Source organism: Megascapheus bottae, chromosome 12 (genome assembly GCF_031878675.1).
Source record: "Megascapheus bottae isolate mThoBot1 chromosome 12, mThoBot2.hap1, whole genome shotgun sequence".
Lineage (NCBI taxonomy): Eukaryota > Metazoa > Chordata > Mammalia > Rodentia > Geomyidae > Megascapheus > Megascapheus bottae.
In genome coordinates this window covers 9664009-9690477 of record NC_143520.1, presented here as the reverse complement: position 1 = coordinate 9690477, position 26469 = coordinate 9664009, and the positions used below count along the sequence as shown (strand labels likewise).

General features: G+C 40.6%; 1 long non-coding RNA gene across 1 annotated transcript in view; it reads right to left on the bottom strand.

Annotated features, from left to right (window-relative positions):
• Positions 1-9282: 9282 nt before the first annotated feature.
• Positions 9283-26469, bottom strand: part of LOC150056194 (uncharacterized) — a 58860-nt gene continuing 41673 nt past the window's right edge. Inside the window, exons 3-4 of the long non-coding RNA XR_016537302.1 lie at positions 13045-13172; positions 9283-9385 (exon numbers count right to left, since the gene is read on the bottom strand). This is a non-coding gene — a long non-coding RNA (uncharacterized LOC150056194). The remainder of the gene's footprint in view (positions 9386-13044; positions 13173-26469) is intronic.

The following is a 26469-nucleotide window of genomic DNA, read 5'->3' as shown; positions in this document are numbered from 1 at the left end:
CTTTTCCAGCTCACTTTGGTTTAGGAAGATAAGAAAGCATCACTCACCAGCTAGAAAGCGAAGTCCTCCAGTGCTGGAGGAGCCAGTGTGCTCCCAAGGGAGACCTCTGTGCCCTCCTGCTAGGCTGACAAGCAGATTCCAGCTAAGTCTGAAGTAATTCCATGGGTTCCAAGACAGACAGACCTAAAAAAAGACACAGGCTAACCTGGGAAATGTTCTGTCACTATGTAATTTGGTGCTACAATCCTGAAACAAGTATCCATCACAGTTTATCCTAAGGAAATCATCAAAATGTAGAAAACAGGGCAGGAGTTTGGCCTAGTGATAGAGTCCTTGCCTAGCATGCACAAAGACCTGGGTTCAATTCCTTGGTACCACATATATAGGAACACCGGAAGTGGTGCTGTGGCTCAAGTGGTAGAGTGCTAGCCTTGAGAAAAGCCCAAGGACAGTGCTCAGGCCCTGAGTTCAGGCCGTAGGACTGACATAAAAAATAGAAAACAGTTTTAAAAAAAAATAAACAACTCGGCATACATAGGAAAGCAACTGTAATCTAAATACCCTCAAGGTTTCTGATGCAGGTGATCATAGGCCTGATCTCTTTCTCTTTGATCCCTCCATCACGTCTAGCTAATCAGAAAAAAAAAAAATATATATATATATATATATTCACATTCCTATCATTCTCTTGAATCAGGACATAGTCAGATGGGAGCTCTGACACCTGATTACAATGTAAACTACATTCCTTGTATGTATTGGATAAGGAATTTTGTGATAACAGTATATGTCATAATTATATTATAGACTGCAATAGCATGTCCCAGTGAGTTACACATAATTATATTAAAGCAGTATTTAGGGCAATTATATCATTTGTTGGATTGTTGTAATTTCATTAAGTGTAGGAGCCTGTAATGGATTAAATTCAGAAATGCTGAAGTTTTACAGCGTCTCTCCTTGGAAAGTATTAAAGACATATAAGGTTTGTATTGTTCTGCTGAGTCCCAATTAAGAACTGAGTACAATAGGGAATTTGATGCAATTTGTCTTACACAATTCTCTTTGGTTTTCTTCCCCACCCTCGACTCCAAACCCATACTTACCACTTCCTTTTCCAACAGGCTTCAGTCACTGGCTCCAATCTTCCTGCGTGCATTGAAAAAGATATCATCTTGTTTTCTCAGGGGCTTCGTGTATTGTAGATTTTTGCTTTGTTTCGGTGATACTAGGGTTTGAACTTAGGTCCTCATTTGTGCTAGGCAGACGCAGTACCACACCACCAGCCTCTTCCTTGCACTGGTGATTTTCAAGACAGGATCTTGCCGAATGCCCTGGTTGGCCTGGACTGCAGTCTTCCAACTGTGCTTGCCTTTGCTGCTAAGGTGACAAGCTCACTCCACTGTGCCCAGCCATTGTTTCCCCCATAGATTGGGAACACTTCAACCACACCTAGCCATCATTTAGGGTGGAGTCTTCTCTGTCCTGGTCCCAGATCTCCAGTTTCCTCTTCCAAGGGGTAAGGATTATTGGCTTTTATCAGCAAGCCCAGATGTGGTTTGTTTTTACAGAGTGATAGCTAGCCCTTAAGAAAGCTGCCCTGTGAACCATTGGCACCTGGGAGCTCCTTGTACCTGCAGACCCACAAAATTAGGATCCGCCTTTGAACAAGAGTTCAAGGTGCTGCTTCTGATCATGCAAGCTTGAGAAGCTGCCCCGTCCCCGGCCCCCCAAAAGTCTAGAGAACACTAACCTGACTTACTTTCCTCATAATGAAACCAAGTCTCGGAAATGAGCTCAGTGGCCCTACAGCTGGTGATTAGTCGAGTCATGCTAGAGTAAGAATAAAGCTTTGCTCTGCTTCTCCCTATTGTGATGAACTAACAACTCCATTTAATAGCAAATTCTGCTTCACACACTGCGATCTCTTTGAAGCCACTCAATGGCACCACAAATGAAGTTATTCATGTCCCCATTTTCCACAGCAGAAACCAAGACAGAGGCAGAGATTTACTCCATGTGAGAATTAATCGTTCCAACACCAGAGCTTTCCAATACTGTTTGTGCTCCTAAAACAGTGCTTTATGTTTCTAAGCCATGTTTTTTAAAATAGTAGGAATATCCCATCGAATACTTATTTCCCTGCTTTGGGGCTCCTTCCTTGGCCCTCCTATCCACATGGGCACAGGACTGAGACCTCTGACTTTTGCTTTGTCCACCAGCCTTTTATGTATCTCATTGAATTTTCAAGCCTTCTATGGGCCGAGCCCTACATGATGTCACCAGGGCTTCCATTTGAATGAAGGCTTTCATCTTCTGGCAATGGAAGCCCCATGAACATACTGTTATTTCCTCAGTGTCCATAGAAAGTTGGGGACCCTGCAGAAGCTGGCATCTACACTCTAAGTTCTGCCCCATTTATCTTCTTAGTTCATTCAGGATACTGTCACAAAATATCATTTACTAGCTGATGTAAAAACAATGGAGAATAACCAGGCTTCAGTGACTCTTGCCTCTATCCTAGCTACTCAGGACAGTAAGGATCATGATTTGAAGCCAGCCCAGGTAAGAAAGTCCATGAAACCCTTATTTACAAGTAACCACCAAAAGCCTGAAGTGGAACTAGGGCTCAGGTGTCACAGTACCATCCTCAAACAACAACAACAACAACAAAAAATCGAAGGAACCACAAGTTTAAACACAAGTACCTACATACAAAAGTAACACAAGTAAATACAAATTTAAGAAGAAAAGTGATTTGTCACATATCTGGAGTCTGAAAAGTCAAGGTGCCAGCAGACTCAGTGTCTGCAGGGGCCCACTTTTTTTCATAATGGAACGATCTCATTGTTTCTTTTCAAATAAATACTTTATTTAGTGTGATATATAAAGAATTTATTGGTGATAGGTGAAGTGGTAAAATACAGGAGTGTCAGAGGGACTAACAATGGGAAGAGAATGTGTAGCAATTTCTTATTTTGTGGATTTTTTTTTATACTTGCACCAGTTTCCCCCCTACAAATTGTAACAAGTTTCCAAACCCAAGATAATTTACTTTTCCCATGGGAAAAGTACATAGTCTATGCGCAGTTCAGATGCAGATCTTAAGCTATATTTTTTAAATTATATACTAATTGATCTTAAGCATAGGTGAGAGATCATCTAATTTATACCTAAGTCTACACAAAGCTGGGACATAAGAAACAGTCCACAGATCATTTAGAATTGCAGAGTCAAGACAGTTTGCTGAATTGAATACTTCTTCTATCTATAATTTATCTGTGTGGGAAGAATAAGAGAAGTCAAGATTTTCAGGGTGGGAGTGACACCACGTGGCAGAAGGTTCTGCAATTTTAGTCTTGGCATTTCATGAGTGGTAGCCTCAGCTCATCAGAAAATAGACCTCCTTCAAAGACATCTGCCAATTCTGGTAGAATCTCAACTTCAACCTACATGCAGATGTTTTTACTGTGCAGCTATACCAGTCAAGGTTAACCCTATTGAAGATATTGAGGCTCTTCCCTGAATTGGGACATGTTCCCAGGAGGTGTGGCTTTTTCCTCCCTACAGAACTCCCTCCACAGGCCCTGCCTTCCTTCTGCAAGGAAGGCAGAGGGAGTTTGGTTTCCTTCACTTGTTTAAGTTGATCCTTTCCAAAAGAAGAGCTCATGATAGGTCTGCATCAGGAAAGAAAAAAGAAGCACCACTAGTACCAGAAAGGGTGCCACCAATTTCATATTCATTTAGTGCCATAATGCAATTATGATTTTTAAACAAACAGATACAGAGAAATGGAGAGGCAAATGATGAGCAAATACAGTCATAATACTCAATGTAAAAAACAGAATTAGGTAACTCAAGGAGATGAGCAGATTTCTAAACCAAACTTCAGACTCTATTACAGAGCTATAGTAACCAAAACAACTTGGTACTGGCACAAGAACAGGCGTGAGGACCAATGGAATAGAACTGAAGACCCAGAAATCAACCCACAAACCTATGGCCACCTAATCTTTGGTAAGGAAGCCAAAAAAAAAATAGAATGGAAGAAAGACAGCCCCTTCAACAAGTGGAGCTGGCAGAACTGGTTAAGCACCTGCAGAAAACTAAAGTGGGATCCTTCTATGTCACCCTGCACCAGGATTAACTCCAAGTGGATCAGAGACCCTGAGGTAAAAGTAGATACACTGAAAATTTTACAAGAAGAAATCGGAGACACACTAGGTCTCCTTGGCACAAGCAGAAAATTTCTTAATAAAGACCCAGAAACAACAAATCAAAGAAAGTCTGGACAAAGGGGACTGCATTAAACTGCAGAGCTGCTGTATGGCAAAGGACATAGCTAGCAAGCTAAATAGAAAGTCCACAGAGTGGGAGAAGATCTTCACCAACCATACAACAGACAAAGGCCTCATATCTAAAATACATCAACAACTCAAAAAATCGAATCACTCCAAAAGTAATCTCCAAAGAAACAACCATCCCATTAAAAGATGGGCCAAAGACTTAGAGAGTCTTCTCTGAAGAAGAAATAAGAATGGCCTATAGACACATGAAGAAATGCTTGACAACTCTGGCCATAAAAGAAATGCAAATCAAAACAACTCTGAGATTTACCTTACTCTACTTAGAATGGCCATGATCAAGAAATCTAATAACAACAGATGCTGGAGGGGATGTGGCCAGGAGGGATCAATACTACACTGTTGGTGGGAGTGCAAACTCGTTCAACCACTATGGAAAGCAGTGTGGCAGTTCCTGAAAAGACTAAACATAGAGCTCCCCTATGACCCAGCAGTTGGCATTTACCCAATCATTCAGAAACAAGGACATACTAAATCCACTAGCACAATGATGTTCATTGCAGCACTATTTACCATAGCAAAGATATGGAACCAACCCAGATGTCCCTCAGTAGATAATTGGAATTCTATGCTGCCATCAGGAAGAAGGACATTGCCCCATTTGTAAGGAAATGGAAAGACTTGGAAAAAACATATTAAGTGAAATAAGCCAGACTCAAAGGAACATAGGCTCAATTGTTTCCCTCATTTGTCATAATCAGTATAAACCTTGGGCTCTCACAGCAGAAGATTACAAATAGCTTAAAACCTAGATACAAAGGCCATATACGATGAGGCTAAATGAAAGGACCTCCAGGATATGGAAAAAGACCCACATAATGGGTGATTGTTGTTCTTAATGAGAATGAGAATCTCTTTTGTTGTCCCTTGGTTAATCTCAAGTTGTTATAGTATCTTACCTGGTATTCTGGTATACTGTATATACAATTATTTGTTTATTTGAAATAGGAAAGGGAAGGGGGGAAACAGGATGAGGGGAGAGGGTAGGGGGAGGAAAATGGTAACAAAAACATGAGAAGGGGTATCAATGTGTGTGAAATCATGCACCTTCTATTTGGGGAATATAACTGTAACCCTTCTATTAATTACAATAAAAAAAATTAAATCCCTCAATAACAGATCCTTATAAAACAACCCCATTAATGAGTGGGCTAAAAATTAAAAAGAGACTTCTCTGGAGAGGAAATAAGGATTATGTATATATATACATATGTATATATGTATATGTATATATTTGTAATTGTACAAAGGAGCTGCCATTTGATAAAGCATTTTATGGATACAATGTATTGATCAAATGTCAGCCATTCAACATTTTTACCCATCCCTCTCCACCCATTCCTTCTCTCATTTTTCTTAATTTTGTAGGCTATATATTGAATCTTGACTGCATTCTCTTTCCTATTTCTGACTTTTGGTGTTCTTTTGTTGTTGTTGTTGTTGTTGTTGTTGTTGTTGTATTTGGTGGGTCATGGGGCTTGAACTTGGTCTTTTGCTCAAGGCTAGCTCTGCTACTTGAGCCACAGCACCACTTCTGCTTTTCTCAGTATATGGTACTGAGGAATCGAACCTAGGGCTTCATGCATGCTAGAGGAGCACTCTACCACTAGCCTGAACTCCCGGCCCATCACTGTCAATATTTTAAAACACACTGGAAATATATAGACCAGCTAGCGTGATCATGAAGCCATCATGATTTTGAGCTCCATAGAAGAGTGATCCCCTATTGTCCCAGAGATGGGCCTTTTTTGCAAGCGCATCTCACCTACATCCATGTAAATCTTTTCTGGAAGTTTCAGTTGAGTAGTTGAAATTGTAGAGACTTTAAGAGTCTTGTCCAGTCCATAGTCTTCCCTCCCTCTCAATACTGAATGGGCTAATACTTCCCTTCCCTGGCTCTGCACTACCATTTCACAGCTGATCTACCAACAGCCCTAACTCTGTATACTAACATGTGATGTGAGAAAATGGCTGCAGTTCATTAGGAATGAGCCTGTGAAAACATGGGGGAAGCTACATGTTTCTATTATATTAATGAACACGCAAATGCAATCAAATCAAATGGATAAGCACTGTGTCAAGTTTTTACAGGGAGAGAATTGCATTTCACATGCATGAAAGCAACTTCCTTGTAACTTACAGAATACAAGACTAAAAATAAGCACACTGGAGAACCATTAAAATATTTATTTTTTGAGATAAATTAGAATTCTGAGAGGATAGTTTCATCAAATGATTTGTGTTATTCTAATTTTCTTTCACAGATTCAAAATATTCTACCTACAAGTTCCATGGCTAAGTAGTTGAGCTTTAAACATCAAACCGATTTCTTATAACATTTATCACTGATTTTGAAAAGGTTTAATAACAAGTTGAAGTTAGTCCCTAAATATCTTCTGATTCTCTTGTTACCAACTTCTTTATATAACGGTTTATAGATGTTGATCTTAAAGGAAAAAGGGATTATTTCCAAGGGAAGAGCTTAAAAAGATGATGTTAGACTCCGCTACAATTTGGTATCTGTCCTTTAAGTGTGAGATGGAGTCCTGCCACTCATACTTAGCATACAGTTCTAAAGCTCCAATACCAAGAAATCACCCATGGAGAAGGAACTGTTTCATGAATTCAACTTTATCATCCATCCAATAAATAGCTATATTTCCTCAAGCACCTTTGATCCTGGTGGACTTTTTTTTGTGGGTCCTGAGGCTTGAACTCTGGACTTGGGCACTGTCCCTGAACTCTTCAGCTTAGGCTTCTACCCTAACCTTGATCCAAGCCCCACTTCCCATTTTCTAGAGGTTAACTGGAGATAAGAGTCTCAGGTCCTTTATGCCTGGGCTGGCTTTGAACCTTGATCCTCAGCTCTCAGCCTCCTGAGTAGCTAGGATTACAGGTGTGATCCATCGAGCCCGGCTTGATCCTGGTGAATTTTAATGGTGACTGATTGCTCCTTGCTTGGGGTTTATGGTGCATTTCACTAACACATCTATCTGAGCTCTGCGCTTTCCTAATGGGAAAATAAAATAGAAAAAAAATAGTGAAGACTGGGTGCAGGTGGCTCATGCCTATAAGGTTTTAGCTACACAGAAGGCTGAGAATTAAGGATAGAAGTTTGACACCATCCCAGAAAAACAAATCCTTATCTCCAATTAACCAGCAAAAGAGCCATAACTGGAGGCATGGTTCAAGTGATACAGTAATAGCCATGAACTGACAAAGCTAAGCAAAGGCATGAGGCCCCGAGTTCAAGTCCCAGTACCATCAAAAGAAAAAATGAGAAAGTAATGAGGCCAGCAATTTCATTTAAATCCAGGAAGAAGCTGACTACCTATCAGACCTTCAGTCTTCTAAAGTTTAGTTCATAACACATTAAGTAAGCAGAAGAGTTACATTGAACAAGAGCAATGTTAATCAGATTTTGTATTTTAAAAAATCATACTGCAAGTACAACAGAAGGTCTTGTTATTTAACTGAATATATTGTGAATCATTTGGCAAACTAGAGAATTCTTTTGGAAAGGGAGAAAATTTGCCCACATAATTTATAATTCGCATGGAACTAGAATAACATGAATTCAACAGAACCTATGTTGGTTTTCTTCAGATCAGAAAAACATGCACCAAGTCTCTATGTAAGGAGCAACTGGATTTTTGCATCATCCGTGCTCATAAATCACCAGAATTACATACTAACGGCAATAGTTCAAAAAAGTGAAGGATTTCCTCCTGCAGCATTGTCTTCTCACTACCTGAAGAGCTCTAAGTAGGCCAAGAATCTTGTAGCCACCATTTTCAAAGACCTCTCTGCTACTTTTAATGTGAACAACTTGGGCCTTCCCCAGCCTACAGCAGCCAGGATACCAATGCTGTAAAGAAGACAAAGCCAGATGAGACGTAATTGCCTCACGTACATAATGAATCATTGCCCCCCCATATCTATTTCTTTCTTGGATAGATACATGGAAAACTCACCAGTGTTTATGAGTAATCTGTAGACCTTTTATTCCCATTCAATATTACATCATCCTTAAAAGCAAGATGAGGGGAAAAGTAATGAGACTTGAGGATGATTGGGGACAATATTTCCATTAATCCTAGAGCGCTGAAATCTTTCTGATAGCACTTTTTTATACCAACACATCAGTCACATTTGAAATGTCCACCTATATGTACAGATACTAAAAACATGTAAAAATAAAATTAAGTTTGAATAGTAAAATGAGAGAACACAAAGGTAACCTTCATCTACTTCATTCTGACAGGAACGAAGGTAGAATTCAAAATGGCTTCCTGGAAGTGAAGGTAGAATTCAAAATGGCTTCTGAACATTTATAAACTTGAATGTGTGTTTAAGAGTTTGATCAAGTACCTTCACACATACTATATCATTAAATCCTCCCCCACATAAATGGCCAGGACCAGGTAGATGCTCTGATTTTATTTTCTCTTCCATGAAGCTGTACTGGAGCCTTGTTGTTTTACTCAATAGGATGTGAAGTGTAGTACAATGTCCTGCACTTTCAGTCCCAATCCTCAAATGCCCCCTCATCTTTCTTGCTCTCACACTAGTTATCAGCCAGCAGAGTGCAAAGAATCAACAGAGAACACCAAGTAGGCCTCGTCGAATTGTGGAACACAGTGAAGAAGGCCCAGGACTCCTGAGTCATGGCTCACAGCTTTCCTTTTCTTACCACACATGCTCCTTTGCTCCCACTGACAACTGCTGGCTTTGTAAGAGCAGGAAATAAGCCCTTATTGTGTTAAGCAAATAGGAAAGTAACATAATTGGAAGTGATGGAGAAGGAAAGGGGAATTTTAAAATGAGCACACAGATTCAGGCACAGGATTGGTTTCTACATTAGGAAAATGAAAGTGGAGTGTGTTCACCAACATAAAAGAAGAAAGTAACCAGGATTCTTCCTGGTTTATTATACTTCACCATCAGTTTGAGTCCATTGATAACTCTTCGATAGTAACTGGGAATTTCTCCAAGAGTCATGTTGATTATGCCCTTCAGTCCTAGAGACAGGAAAACAAAGTCAGACAAGAGTGAGTTATTGCCTAAGTGAAAATTCTTTGACAAGTCTTGAATGGAGGAGGTAAAAGGCAGTTTGGAAAATGCCCCAGGAAGGACTACCATTTGTTGAAAGAAAAGCAGTATCTGACGCGTCTTTTCTAAGGCGTCTAGCAATTCCCCTTACAAATGAGGCTTTGATGAGATGTTGGCTCCTCACTGTGATATTTTTATTGGCAACATAGTTCCAACAAGTTTGGAAAGTCATCTCATTGTCATTTGGGAGGAGCTGGGTCCAGAAAAAGTGATGAATTTAGAGTTGGTCTTGATGTCTTCTATCAGACGCTGGTTCTGATACTGATATGAACCCTAAAACATCCTGGACAATCCAGGCAAAAATCAAGTAATTGCAATGACAACTCCTATTCATCAAATGAGACTCAAGGTAAGTTCTGCTTGCTTGGTAATGACTAGAAAATGATAACTTAGTAGAAAAGAGCACTTAGAAAGATTTGCTTTTCATCTCGGCTAATTGGCCTCTTCATTTGTAAAGGAGCTTCAGGTTTCCTTTTTCACTTCAGTTTTTGACTTTAATTATTATAAGAAGGCTCTGCCTAAACCAGAGAGATAACCTTAAATCCTGGGTGGGGTTAAGACTGCATAAGCACTAAAATAAATTATTTGTATATGCATTTTTCACCCTTTCTATGCCCGGCCATGTGAGTTCTAGAAAGATTGTGAAAGTAACACAAAACAGATTCAATCTTGCCAAGGAAAAGTGTCTTTAAAACAATGCAACCTGGTGATTAATAAGAATCAGCAGTAACGTTTCCATAAATGTGATATATTGAGCCATACTTCTACAGTTGTCACTTAAATCTTTTTTTGTTGTTGTTTTTGTTTTTGTTTTTGCCAGTCCTGGGCTTGGGCTCAGGGCTTGAGCACTGTCCTTGGACTTTCTCAAGGCTAGAGCTCTACCACTTGAGGCTCAGCACCACTTCCGGCTTTTCTGTATGTATGTGGTACCAAGGAATTGAACCCGGGTCTTCGTGCATGCTAGGCAAGCACTTTAACCACTAGGCCAAACTCCCGGCCCTGTCACTTAAATCTTTAAAGGAAATTTCAGTGGCATACTCATGGAAGTGGGGAAAATCAACACTTACTAGGTTTTGCTAAGCAAACAGGAAAAGCATGCACAGCCACTGCTTTGGTGTACAGGAGTGGTGAGCACATTTGGGAAGGCTCACTGCGAATTTAGCAAGCCAGATAATAAGTGGACCAGTCTGATTTACCGTAATGGCCATGTTGTTTCTGGAAGTGTCAGGCCTTGATTGGCTGGCCTATAGATAACCTTCCTGGACTACGTAAACAAGGTGAAACCAATCACTTCCCTGACCTCAAATGAGGGATTAGAAGTAGTTATCCAGCCCACACTTGGATTCAAACAATGTCTTTGGAAGACTCTCCAGCCTTGCCTTTCCTCTCTCACAGAGGGTTCCTTAGATCTAAGTTCTGTTCTTGCAGTAAGGACAGGGCTCGAAGGGACTATTACCTGAACCATCCGAAGACTGCTCAAAGTCTTCGTGCCAGAGAACACAGACCCTGCATTCTTTACCATGAGGGAAAACAGAGCATCTCAAGAAAACTCAATCATTGCTCAACCCATATGGCTCTCAACAAAACAATTCTAGTTGCTCTTAGATTTCTGGGTGAGGTTGTTCAGTTTTGAACAACTTATAGAAGTCATCTCCACAGTGCATGAAAACCTGCCACATGACATTGTGTAATAAGGAAAAACTCAACTATGAAGTACATGGATTTGGAATTAAACTGAATGAGATGAGTTTAGCTCTGTTACCCTCTGTTATAACTTGGGGCAAGTTTGTATCTTGTGTGTCTTGCTTCCTTTCTATAAAACAAGGAGCCTGATAGTTACAAGAATTATAAATAACTCCAGGATATGGAAACAAGAGCCATATAATGTGAGACTGTTGTTCTTAATGTTATTTCTCATATTTTTTTGTTGTCCCTTGGTTATTCTCATAACAGTATCTTATCTTATTATCTGATATATTGTGTATATATTTATATGTTTATTTGAAGTATGATAGGGAAGGGGGAACACAAAATGAGTGGAGCGGCTGAGGGGAGGGAAAGGGGGACAAAAACATGAGAAGGGTATCAATGTTTGTGAAGTAATGTACCTTCTATCTGGAGAATTACAATAAAAAATGAAAAAGAATTATGAGTAAATAACATCTAGTTAGCTTATCAGAGTACCTGCAGAGTAGTAAAGGCTCAGAAAGTATTAGCTATCATTATTACTATTCTGTCAGCTATTATTACCCCACTTCAGTTACCAAAGTAAATAGGACTGGGGGGCAAGGAGACAGGGGGTCTCAAATGCAAGATGCTCTTTTACAACCTAATTCTACTGAGTGATTAATTCCAAGCTATAATAAAGAAAACAGAGGTATTTTAGACAATAAACATAAAGTTTTATTAGTCTCTATTTTTATCCTTTGAAATAGAAAATAAATCCTTATAAGCAGAATTTAAGCTTTGCTTATATTTGCTAGACAGGTATTCTTTTTCCCATATATTTTTTACTGTAATTATTAGAAGGGTTACATTATATTCACCATATAGAAGGTGCATTACTTCACAAACACTGATACCCTTTCTCATGTCTTGGTCCCCATTTCCCTCCCCCATCCCTCCCCTCATCTTGTTTTCCTCCCTTCCCTATCCGACTTCAAATAACCAAATACACATATATACAATATATCAGATAACAAGGTGAAATACTGTAACCATATGAGATAATCAAGGGACAGCAAAAAACATGAGAGATAACATAGTACATTAAGGATAACAATCACTCATCATATGGCTTTTGTTTCTATATCCTGGAGGTCCTTTCATTTTGCCTCATCCTATATGGCCTTAAGTATCTAGGTTTTGCCCTATTGTAAACTTCTGCTAGGAGAGTCCAAGGTTTCTACTAATTATGACAAATGAGGGAAACCATTGAGCCTATGTTCCTTTGAGTCTGACTTACTTCACTTAATATGATTTTTTCCAGGTCTTCCCACTTCCTTACAAATGGGGCAATGTCCTTCTTTCTGACAGCAGCATAGAATTCCATTGTGTATAAATACCACATCTTCTTGATCCAATTATCTACTGAGGGACATCCGGGTTGGTTCCATATCTTTGCTATGGTAAATAGTGCTGCAATGAACATTGTTGTGCTAGTGGATTAGTATATCCTTGTTTCTGGACGATTGGGTAAATGCCAAGTAGTGGAATTGCTGGGTCATAGGGAAGCTCTATGTTTAGTCTTTTTTTTTAATATATTTTTATTGTAATTAATAGAAGGGTTACATGATATTTTCCAGATAAATATGTTTAGTCTCGGGAAGCATTACTCCCATAACCTGACTTACTGGAATTGGAACCTCTTTGTACAACTACTGCATAATATTTTCTAAGCTTGGTTACACTGCCTTTTCACTTAGTTAAGAAAAAAAAATCAAAGCCTAAAGCCAAAATGCATATAAAGGGTGCTTTTCTGAGATCATGACCATGTTAAACCATGAATGGCATGTTTTCCATGACATTGGTGTCTACAACAGGCAGTAGGCAATAAGGCAGAGCTTACTAGTCCTGCCGGCAGACAGGCTAACTGGGTCTTGATCCATCGACATTCTCTCCTTGGAGTCTGAATATAGATTCCACCAAATGTTCAAGCTGGTTCAGCTTTTCTACAGCTTTCTGTTCTCACCGCATCTGTCAGAGAAAATAGTCCAAATTTACCTCATGGAGAATATCTCTTTCAGGATGCAAGTATGTCAAAACTTCAGATATGTCAGGATCCTTCAAAATCTGTAGGCATTGCGCTTCCTGGGAAACAGCTGAGAGCTACCCACGTCCACAGCTTGACTGATTTTAACCCTTCCCACTGAGAGGATGATGTCTCATTATAAATCGGGAAAAATTTCCACCCACCGTCTCACACTCAATGAGAAATATTTACCATCCCCATCAGCTCCTGCTAGCCTTCGAGCTGCTCTGTGAAAAGTGTGAAGGAGGCTAGCCAGGGGAACTGAACCACAGCTGCCAACCTCCATGGTGGAAAAGATGTATCCCTTGAAAAATGTAGGCTGTCACCATAGAGATCCATGTCTTAGCAGCTTTCCACTCTGTGCAGAAATTGTCAGGAAGACTGAAACAAGAGCTTCAAATGGCAGTGGGCATTTTGTCACTTGTTCCCTCAGATACCGAGAGAACTTTGCTGTGGGTGATTGCTTTCCATTTCCCATTTACCCAGCCAGCCTAACCTAAAAGCAATCGGAACCTACAAAAGACACAATCCTGCCTGTTAATGACAGATTCATAAAATGGGCCAGATGAGCTTCCAATCAACGCTCAAAGAAAACGCAGACATGAATCTCTGGGAGGGAGATTGTTGGCACAAAACACCTCGGATTGCTCCATAGTCTTACTCTCCTCCTGTGAATTCCTATAGCACTCATTATCCACCACACACAATTTAGCACTTGATTATATACTGTCTCATATTGTTCTCTAATTGTGTTGCCATCTAGAAAAGAGGTAGAGTTTCTTGAAGACATCATTTCTTTCCTACTATGATTTCCATAATTGTCCCTTACATCTCTGGTCTCATCATTTTTCTCTTTTCATGCTATAGACTTCAAATCTACCCAGATGAGGAAAAATAAAATTAACACCTTCCAAACTAAAGAACTAATTCAAGAAAAGCAGAGAACCTGGTCAGAAAATAGGCTAATATTGTGACATCTCTACAGAAAGTCTCTCTACAGATAAGAAATGCCTCAAATGAGCAGACTTACCAGAGTCTTTTGGCTCTTCTGGATTTCTCATACCTTTTCAACCTGGAAAGGAAGCTTCAAAAATACTGAAAGGAAAGTGGATCTGTGGCTCAAGTGATACAATGACAGCCTTGAGTGAAAATGACAAACAAGTACACAAGACTCTGAGTTCAAGCCCCAGTCCCTCTCTCCCACAAAAATCTCAGCAGCAATATACTAAGACATATCTACCAACATGTCTACCTTATCTGTAGATTAAACTTAACATCATAAATGCATCAGCTGCTTGAGATTCAATCTGCAGACACAGTTTCTAGAAGGAATATATTATACCTCCCCTCATCATGACAGGCAAACAACCATTTTCATGTAGTTTTGTAAAAGCCACGATTTTTGTTAATCTGGACACTTTGTATAAGGCACAGTCAAGCTCACTGTGAATGCCTTTAAAATGAGCAGTGTGAAATCATCTTCAGAAAAGCTTCTGACCTTTCTGGACTAATCCACATAGGCCTAGCAAGAGCTCAATGTGCCCGAAGCAGAAAGACCACGTGTGCCAGGGCCAGGAGCTTCCTTTGTGTCTCACGAGAACATTTCAGGTTCTCACTGACAAGTTTTTGTGAACATCAATGTACTCTTTAAAAAGAGAAAAAAAGTGGTTTCTTTATAATACTTATATGTGACAACTAGAAAAGGCAAAATTCAATGCCACATGAACATCTTGACCCTCCTTGAAGGTCTCCGTGCTCACAAAGGATTTGTGGACAGACAGGCAAGTACCTCAGGAACGATGCTCACGTCCCTGCCTCGGGGCAAAACCACCCGTTTAAACAGAGCAGAAGAGTGAGGCTTTGTACTATTTTTAAACTCCTCGGTGAGAGAATGCCACCACCTCCTCCCTGTTCACGGTTTATCAACTGGCTGCTTTACAGACTTATTCTACCTACTAGTTGATTCGTGCTTCAGCAAGATGGGGCCTGGGCTGCACAATTACAGATAGTGCAAAATGAAAATGCAAATCTCTTCATTAGAAGAAGAGGGAAAGGGGGAGGAAAAGGAGGAAAGGGGGTTCTCAAGATGGTGACAAGTGACCAATAAATGGTAAGCAACCCTGAGAAACTGGCCTGAGGAAGACTGTGGTGGTTTAAACACTTGGAAGTTCACTTTGGTCCATATGTATGTTCTTCATGGCAGAATGCTGTCTACTTTTTGTCCTTTGTCCACTATCTTCCTCATTAGAATGTGGAGACAGCTGGGCACCGGTGGATCACACCTATAATCATAGCTACTCAGACAGCTGACACTGGAGGGTCACAATTTGAAGCCAGCCTAGATATAAACGTCTGTGAGACTGTCTCCAGATAACCAGAAAAATGATGACTGGAGATGTGGCTCAAGTGGTGGAACGTCAGCAAAAACAATAGTCAAGCAAGAGGCTCTGAATTCAAGCTCTAGTACTGGAATAAACAACAACAACAAAGAGAACATGAGCATGGCAGACAGTGTCTTCTAGTTAGGAAAGTACTGCTGGTATTTAATGAGCACAAAGCGAGTATGCAATTTGCAGAAAGAGGACCAAGGCAGCACTGGGTGAGAAGCGAACAGGAGGGAGGGAGCAGGAAAGTCCATCACCTTGAGTCCACCCTCAACCCTTCCTAGCAGGCATCTGCTCTTCGTTGCCTTGTTTCCCATGTACCTATTTAGCCCCAGCTGTGTCATGACAGGTAGGATTCAGAGAACACCAGGAAAAAATGTCATCAACACTGCTGAGGACTTGTCACAGTGTCCCCTCTTCTTTAGTATCATAGCCTCCTTTGCTTCATCTAGAATCTTCTAGTTAGCAAGAGGCGCTGAGACTCGGACTGAACCAGAACAGTGCCGGAACCATCCCTCCCTTACCATCTTCACTTTTCCTCTGGCTGAAGTTCAGGTGTGGGGACACCAGCCTTGGCTTTCCCCTCAGAACGTCAGCTCTCACATACCCTCTTAAGGCCTGACTGTTTCATGACTCTTCAGGAAAAGATCCACTAGCAACTCTTTTCAGTGTCCTTCCATCCAAATTCCAAAGGCTGACCCACTGCCTCTCTACACCAGATCACAGGTAGACCTCCAGGCCTGCAGCTCATTGCTTTAGAAGAGCAAGCACTCTTGCTCTAGTCAATCTCATTTGAGGAAAGAGGAAATCATGGCACATGATGCACATTTTCCTGTTAAATGAATTCCTTTCCTGAAGAGAGTCTCACTGGGACCTATTCACAAGGAACTTAATTTATCAAATTTACCTGTCACTGCCCAGTGACAGGCTGGTGCTGAGACCCCATCCCTCAGGCCACACACTTGGATTGAAGAAGCAAAGGCCTGGGATGCAGAAGTCAGGCTCTGCTCAGTAACCAGGCACTCTGTGTCCACATCAATGCCTTACTTGTTTTTATCTTGCCTTTCAAGCAAAACACCAGAACTCTTCAGTCCAAAAGAACATGAGATAATCTTTTCCAAATTCACCAATGTAGGGTTCTACTATATGTTCCCTATGCAATAAAGCTCAATTCAAAGAAATGCCCTTGCATGCTGATGTTTAGCCAGAAATATGACAAGGAGCATTTCTCTTCCAAGATCTTCTGCCTTCCTGCTTGCCATGAGAAAGGAAAGCTCCTTTCCCGTACTCCCTCCTCTCAACCTTCTCCTCCCTCCAACCGAACTTTCCTGTGGTATTTCCAAACATTTCCTTATGAAACTGGGTAAAACCTAAACAATCAAGTATAGAAAAACCGAAATGTTGTTTCTGAGCAATTCAACACCCAAAAATAAATTTGTGCCTGTGTGTTTGCTGTGTGTTCTGGAAGAAAGCCCAAATTATTATTCATTTTTTTTTTTTGCTCCTGAACTGGTTTGTCCACACCTGTGAAAGGGAGCCACCCTTCTGTCTGTGAAATAGTGGGGGTTATTGTTTGGTGAGCGGTCAAGTTTGGGGTATTATTAAACAGTACTGCCCCAAGGGCAAGAGAGGTACCTGAGGGATGGGTTGCCAACAAAGGAAGCAGTGATCAGCCAGAGGGACTTGATGGGTGATGGGCACTGAGGCCTTGGCAACAAACTGGACGCCAATGTCCCTCGTAAGAGAGCCAGAGGGCAGGGAAATAAAAGCTAGAGGGTCCAGCAGGAGGATCAGAAGGACTGATGTAGATTGGCCTCGTGGGAGAAGATGGGGCTGGCCAGCACCTGGTTAGTAGCGCGCCAGTAAAGAAGGAGTCTGGAGTTTGCAGTATGCCCACTCTGATTTGCAACTGGATGGCCCTGAGTAGGTAACTGGACTTCTCTAGGCTTCAGTTTCTCCACCTCTGAAGTGAGGACAATCATAGTTTGAATTGATCGGGCATCTTGTACAAAGCAGTTCTAAGTGACAGAGCTTAGCAATAGAGCCAGGTGATCAGTTCTTACCTACCTTTTGGAGTTGTTATAAAATAACGACCATTCATAAGATCCCCTGAGCTTCCAAAATACAATAGAGAAACCGCAAAGGAGGATTTATCCATTTAAGATTGAAATGGGTTTGACTATCTAGCCTCTGACAGTGTCTTTGGCCATTTTCTGTTGTTATAGCAGAGTATTTAAGATTGAACAACTAATTAAGGAAATATATGCATTTCAGCTCATGATTCTATAGGCTTGGAAGACCAAAATTGGACAGTGTATCTCATGAGGATGACATTTAACATATTACTGTAATGTAGCCAAAACCTGAGGGCAGTGGATACCAAGTAAAAGAAAAAGAAAAGCATTACTAAAAAGCAGGCATTCATCCATTCATGAGGCCTTCATGAATCCAACACCTTTCAATCATCCCCACCTTTCCAACACTGAGGAAGTGGGGGTCCCCTGTGCATGAATTTAGGGACTACACTCATACCATAGCCCTGTTAGTCACTAACCAAACAGAATAGAAAAGAAGAGCAGGGTACAAGGGAGGATATCCAGATTATGGAGCCATAGAAACCACCAAGCAACATCAAAGAGGGATGCCAGAGCCAGGAAAGGTGTCCTGAAGGAAGTGACAGGAAGTAATTCAGGGGAATCCACAGGAAATACCTTCTGCAAGAAGCTTTAATACTATTTCATGAATGATTGGTAATCCTGGTAGAAACACTAACCTAAAAGTACCTAGAACTTAAGAAGTTTGATATTGTGAAATATGTTTATTTTTTTCTTCCCTACAGACAATTCTGAAAATTGTTGAACTCTCTAGAGAGTCTCTTGCATACAAATCCCCTAGATACTGAGCATCTACCCAAATATCCAGAAACAACGCCATTCTAAGCCTACCAGCACAACTATGCTTATCACAGCATTATTTACCATAGCTAAGATATGAAACCAACCCAGATGCCCCTCAGTAGATGAATGGATCAAGATGTGGTACTTATACACAATGGAATTCTATGCTGCCATCAGAAAGAATGACATCACCCCATTTGTAAGGAAATGGAAAGACTTGGAAAAAAACCATATTAAGTGAAGTAAGCCAAACCCAAAGGAACATAGGCTCCATAGTTTCCCTCATTTGAAATAATTAGTACACATTTAGGATTCTTCTAGCAGATGATTACAAAAGCTCAAAAGCTATGCACATATGGACATATAGGATGAGGCTAAGCAAAATAAACTCCAGATATGGAAACAACAGGTTTATCTTTGTGATTGTTGTTGTTGTTGTTGTTCTGTATCTGATTTTGGTACTTTGTATATTGTATATGTTTATTTATGTATTTGAAAAAGGGAAGGCAAGTGGGAGGGATGGGGGATGGAAAGTAGGAGGAAAACATGGGAAGGGGTAACAATGTTCATTACCTGATGAATGTAATTGCAGCAGCTCTGTACATCCCCCCAACAATAAAATAAAATTTAAAAATAAAATCCCCTAGATATGTCAGGATGAGGGCTGATTAACAAAAGAACCAATTAAAGTGATTAAAGCATTGGGATTTTTCAGTCCCATTTGCTACTTCTACAGAGAAGAGAAGGGCTGGAAGGTTGACTTGATCATAAATGGTGAAAGATGAAATCGATCCTGTTTACTAATGAACGCATCATAAAAGCCCAAACACATTGGGATCTGGCAGCTTCAGATAGATAAAGGTTCTTGGAGACTTCTGGAGGAAGGCCCACCAGAGCCCCTTCTGGCATGCTGTGCCTCAGGCCTCTCTTTATCTAGATAGTCACCTATCTAGCATTCACCTTGAGTAATTCAAGTATTTCCTTGATTTCTGTGAGCCACTGCAGTAAACTGAGCTCTACACAAGTCATGAACACTCTGATTTATAGTATGTCAGAAGTACAGGCTACAATCTACTGTTTGTGACTGGGATTTGACTGGGATTTGACTTCAACTGTGGGATCTGATGAGATCTACTGATCCAGGGAGTGTGTGGATTGCATGGAATTAGAAGACACCTGATTTGTGTCTACCAGAGAATTCTTGGTGTGTAGTCTCAGATGTGTTGAGTTGAGTATCTGTTTAAGAGAGACTAGGTAAAACTCTTTTTTTAGTTCTTCTCTTGCCTTTTCTTTCCTTTTCTTTTCCATACTCCTCATAAGTATACAATCCAGAAAAGTCTGGACAGAATAAACAGCACAAGCAAAATCCAGAAAGATAGCTATTAGGACACCTTGGAAAAGCAGTGGAAAAAGAAAAGAAGACCAGGCACTGGTAGCTCACAAGGCTGAGATTTGAAGACTTCGGTTTAAAGCCAGTCTGGGCAGAAAAGTCTGTTAGATATCTATCTCCAATTAAGAGACAAGATCAAATCTGGAGGCTAGCCCAAGCAAAAGCTAGCTACATACTATCTCAAAAACTAGCTGAATACAGTGGTCTATACTGAGCATGGTGGACTACACCTGTAGTCCTAGCTACTCCAAAATCAGAGAGAGGTATGAGAATCAAAGCCTACATGAGCAAAACTATGAAACTTGAACTGGAAAACAAGCTGAAAGTAGAACTATAATGTCCTCAAGTTATAAAACACTGCCTCATAAACTCAAAGCCTTGAGCTCAATACTCAGTACTCAAGAAAGGGAAAAGGACCTTGCATTCTCCCTTGACTTGTTCACTCAAGGCTGGTGCTCTACTACTTGAACCATAGCTTCACTTCCAGGATTTTTCTGGTTAAGTGGAAATAAGAATCTTTCAGATTTGCTGGGCACGATGGCTTCACACCTATAATCCTAGCTACTCAGGAAGCTGAGATCTAAGATCCTGGTTCAAAGACAGCCTAGTCACTAAAGTCCATAAGACTCTTATCTCCAATTAACCACCAGAAAATCAGTAGCCTTGAGCTGAAGAGCCCAGGATAAGGCCAGGCCCAGAGTTCAAGTCCCACAATCAACAAAAAATAAAAAAAATTAAAAAACAAGAATCTCTCAGATTTGTCTGCCCAAGTTGGCTTTGAACCTTGATCCTTACATCCTCAGATCTCAGACTCCTGAATAGCCAGGATTATACACATAAACTGCTAGAATCTGACTGGAGATCATTTTTATTTTTATTTTATTTATTTATTTATTTATTTTTTGCCAGTCCTGGGCTTGAGCTCAGGGCCTGAGCACTGTCCTTGGACTTTCTCAAGGCTAGAGCTCTACCACTTGAGCCTCAGCACCACTTCCGGCTTTTTTCTATGTATGTGGTACCGAGGAATCGAACCTGGGTCTTCATGCATGCTAGGCAAGCACTTTAACCACTAGGCCAAACTCCCGGCCCTGGAGATCATTTTTAATATTAAGAATACTAGATTATATTCAGTATATTAGATTATTCTAGCCATGAAATAACAGAATGCATCTTTCTTTTTTATTGTATTTTATTGTCAGGGTAATGTATAGAGGAGTTACAGTTACATTCGTCAGGTAGTGGGTACATTACTTCTTGAACACTGATACCACTTCTCATGTTTCTGTCCCCCTTTCTCTCCCTCAACCCTCTCCTAATCATCTTCTTTTTCCCCTTCCCTTCCTTATTTCAAATAAACATATTAATAAATATACAATATACCAGGTACCAAAGTAACAACATGAGATAGACCATAAGGAGAACAAAAAGAAAAATAATTTCACATAGCACATTAAGAACAACAATCACAAAGATAAACCTCTTGTTTCCATAACCTAGAGTTCATTTCATTTAGTCTTATCCTTTATGGCGGTATGTACATAGCTTTTGAGCTATCGTGATCCTCTGCTAGGAGAATCCTAGATGTGCACTAATTCTTACAAATGAGGGAAACCATGGAGCCTATATTCCTTTAGGTCTGGCTTACTTCACCTAACACGATATTTTTCCAAGTCTTTCCATTTCCTTACAAATAAAATGCTTGTTTCTTTCTTTTAAAAAAAGCCTCCAATAGGAAACTGTAGAAAATATTCTATAATCTGTAACTATTGTTATTATCATTTTTACTATCACACAAAGATGCTTTTCCCCTGAGACCGCCATTCACGGCCTGCCTCTTTCACTCTTTACTCTCAACCCCACCTGTCTCCCCTGTCTCCCCCTTGTTTCCCAAAAGTAAGCCAGCTTCCAGATGTTTCTGTCTGTCCCTCTGGCTAGACCCCTACAAGGTTGACTCCACTCTATTAGCAAATTTCCCTGAAACAGAACCTCCTGCTTCTACTCCTACTTCCCTGGCCCTGCTTCCGTTTTTTCCTCCAAACCACTGCATGCATTATTACATCACACCGTGGCTCATAACATTTGTTGAAGGGGGAGATGGCTAGATCTTCATCATGCCATGGGAGGTGACTGAAAATATTCCATACAGCACATAAACCAGCCCTTGTTTTCAGTCTCAGCCTGACTTCTCAGTCTGGCCCTTTCCCACAGCTGGAGAGCTGAAGGAAGGGAAAGAACAGGACTGGAGTTACAATGAGAAGCATCACAGCGGACAACAATAATCAGGTATTAAAATTTATCCTTGTGCCAGGAGCTTCCTGACCACTCAGGATTGAGGTTCAAAGCCAGCTCAGGCAGGAAGTAAGGCTCTTATCTCTAATTAACTACCAAAAAATAAAGGCTAGAAATGAGGCTTGCCTACAAAAGCTCAGGAACATTGTCCAGAAATGGACCTAACTTCTCCTTTGAACCTTTTGAGCCATTCCCACACTTCCAATATCCTTCCAGGTCTGGCATGGCTCAGCCCCAAAGCAGCCAAGCATCAATTCTGTGAAGTATTCTCCATGTCCACAACTCATCCTCCTGTGAACCTCTAGCATCTGGTCAGTGAGGATCCATCCCCACCCCTGCCCCGAAACACACTCTGCCCCCGAACAGTCCTCTTGCAGCCTTTATGATGACTTGGCTTTTCTTGTGTTTGTGTCCTATCTCCTCAGCCTCACTAAGTTCTATCTGAGCAGAGATTGTGGGGTGCTTTTTTATTATTTAAGTTGTTGAACAAAGGAGTTGCCATTCAACAAAGTGGTTTATAATACAATGCATCTTGATCAATATCAACCCTTTCAGTGTTCTCAACCATCCCTCCCAACCCATCCCTTCCCTTACTTTTTCTTTTTTAATGTATTTTATTGTAATTAATAGAAAGGTTACATTAAATTTGCCAAATAGAAAGTGCTTTACTTAACAATCATTGCTACCCCTTCTCATGGTTTTTGTCCCCATTTCCCACTCCCTACCCCCTCCCCTCATCTTCTTTTCCCCCATTCCCTATCCTATTTCAAATAAACATATATACAATATATCAGATAACAAGGTAAGATACTGTAACAATATGAGATAACCAAGGAACAACAAAAGAGATGAGAAATAACCTAGTACATTAAGAACAACAATCACACATTATATGGCTTTTGCTTCCATATCCTGGAGGTCCTTTCATTTTGCCTCACTCTATATGGCCTTATGTATCTAGGTTTTGCCCTATTGTAAACCTCTGCTAGGAGAGTCCAAGGTTTCTACTAATTATGACAAATGAGGGAACCCATTGAGCCTATGTTCCTTTGAGTCTGACTTACTTCACTTAATATGATTTTTTCCAAGTCTTTCCATTTCCTTACAAATGGGACAATGTCCTTCTTTCTGATGGCAGCATAGAATTCCATTGTGTATAAATACCACATCTTGTTGATCCACTCATCAACTGAGGGGCATCTGGGTTGGTTCCATATCTTTGCCATGGTAAATAGTGCTGCAATGAACATCGTTGCGCTAGTGGATTTAGTATGTCCTTGTTTCTGAATGACTGGGTAAATGCCAAGGAGTGGGATTGTTGGGTCATAGGGGAGCTCTATGTTTAGTCTTTTTGAGGAACTGCCATACTGCTTTCCATAGTGGTTGAATGAGTTTACACCCCCACCAGCACTATAGTAGTGATCCCTCCTGGCCATATCCCCACCAGCATCTGTTGTTATTAGAATCAAGATTTTGGCCATTCTAACTGGAGTGAGGTGGAATCTCAGAGTTGTTTGATTTGCATTTCTTTTATGGCCAGAGTTGTCAAGTATTTCTTCATGTGTCTATAGGCCATTCTTATTTCTTCTTCAGAGAATACTGTCTTTAAGTTTTTGGCCCATCTTTTAATGGGATGGTTGGGGGGTTTTTTTGGAGATTACTTTTGGAGTGATTCAATTTCTTTAGCTGTTGATGTATTTTAGATATGAGGCCTTTGTCTATTGTATGGTTGGTGAAGATCTTCTCCCACTCTGTGGGCTTTCTATTTAGCTTGTTAGCTATGTCCTTCGCCATACAGAAGCTCTGCAGTTTAATGCAGTCCCACTTACCCAAATTGTCCTTCCCTTACTTTTCTTAAATTTTGTAGAATACACATTGAATTTTTGAATGCGCAGAAATTGTGTTTTGTATTTTTCTTTTTTCTCTCTGTCTTGGCACATCACACACATGGAAAGTTCTTGCTCAAGTTGTCCAACTCCAAGTTCTAGCCCCTAAATCATTCTATCACTTCATTTGAAAAGTAGGATAAGCTGGACACGGTGGCTCATGCCTGTAATCCTAGCTACTCAGGACTCTGAGATCTGAGGATTGTGGGGTTCAAAGCCAGCTCAGACACTAAAGATCATGAGATTCTTATCTCTAAGTAATCACTAGAAAATGGGAAGTGGGGCTGCGGCTCAAGGAATAGGGTAGTAGCCTTGAGCTGAAGAGCTCAGGGACAGCACCCAGGCCCAGAGTTCAAGCCCAATGACTCACCAAAAAAAAAAAAAGTAAGATAGAGGATAAGGAGGTCAGAGAGATGAATGGAAAACAATATGAAATAATCAAAGTGATACTCACAGGACACTATGTTGGAAATGATCATTACAACTTGGGGGAAAGGGAGTTGGGGAAAGGGACAGCAGGAGAAAACAAGAGAGTGGGTAACAGCGTTCAACAAGAATGGTACACATTTCCTTACTTATGTAACTGCAACCCCTCTGTACATCACCTTTACAATTAAAAATCTAAAAAGGAAGGAAGGAAGGAAGGAAGGAAGGAAGGAAGGAAGGAAGGAAGGAAGGAAGGAAGGAAAAGAAAGCAAGAAAGCAAGAAAGAAAGGATGTAAGGTCAAATTTTGATGAAGTTTGAAGTGAAGAACCCAGGATTAATAAGAGAAAAAGAACAATGGGCACTAGTGGTTCACGCCTATAATACTAGCTACACAGGAGGCTGAGATCTGAAGACTGAGGCTCACTCAGTCCAGTCTGTGAAACTCTGACCTCCAATTAACCACTAAAAAGTCAGAAATGTAGGTATTGCTCAAGTGGTAAAGCACCAGCCTTGAAGAAAGAGGTAAAGGACAGTGCAAGGCCCTGAATTCAAGCCCTAGTACACACACACACACACACACACACACACACACACACACACACACGGAAAAGGAAAAGAGCAAAGCGTTGCCACCTATTTTAGCAATCCTCTATGCTCCTTTCTCACATGCACCTCATGACTAAACAGTAACTCCTTGGACACAGTCTGCAGGGCAGCCCTCCAGATTGCCCCTGTGGCCATTGTGTTACATTGCTTGAAGGACACAGAAACCCAATTACCTGAAAGATCATAGAATCAGTGATTTTTTTTTCAAGCCGGAAGAATGTAAGAAACTAAGAAAAGTGACCATTTCAACCCTCAAGTTGAATGTCCCCTTTGAAACTGTGTTAAACTCTGGAAATGGTATAATAGATGCAGTGTGAGAATATGTAAACTTTCTTGGGAAGAGGATTTATAAATTGAGGGGTCAGTCTGCCTAAATATTAGAGATGGCTATTCTGGACTAACAGATGTGACAGTCCCCAAAGCTCTGACCAGAAGGTTAGATGGAGTGATCCAGGAAATAGAGCCGGCTGTGTGGCAGCCAGAATTATGACCCAATTTTCCTGACTTGTAGCTGTCACTCCACCTGATGCCTTTTTGTTGTTGTCATTGTTATAAAGAGATTCTCTTTGTGGCACTATTTGCTCTAACAGGATTTGACCTGCGGTGTTCTGGATGCTTTGTTCTGTTACATTTTAAGTATCTTCCATTTGCCTGCTTTCCTTCACCCTAATCATGCCCACAGAGATGTAATTTTCTCGCTTCTCTTTTTCTATTACCACCTTATTTGGCCTTTGCTCGCTGTCTTTTCTGCAACACATGGCATGTCTCTGGGTGCCCTTTTGTCCTTCCGTTCTGATTTTATGAGAAGTATTTATTTCCATGTTTTCTGTATTTGCCTGGATGTATTCTTACCCAGCCAATGCTAAAACTCTTCTGTCTCAGCGGGAAGCTACTGCTCACAGCAATTACGCCTGCTGTCTTCTTTTCATTTCCCTTCAGCTCTTGATGAAATTGTGCTTCCAGAAATCCTATGAATTCCTTCTCACATTCTTATGTAACTCGGTGTATTTGCCCATTTCTTTTCCCTCCAGATAGATAGATAGGTAGGTAGCTAGATAGATAATTGTCACAGTGTGTGTATGTAGACATATATGTATGTATAGATGTGTGTTTATACATATAGATAGTAATATATAGCATATATAGAGTGTGTGTGTTTGCTTTGGCTTTTGGCTCATTTTCTCTCCAGATAATTTGGTCGTGCATGTCTGTCATGATCTGTATCCCTAAGGATGACATGAGTGTCCATTACGTTGTGTTTGTCCTTGTTTCATTCATAGCAAGTCTGTGAACCTACCAGATGCTTTGATGGTGAGCCTATTTCCTGGGAAGTGGAAGGGTGGGAATGTTTTTTCCCTTGTTG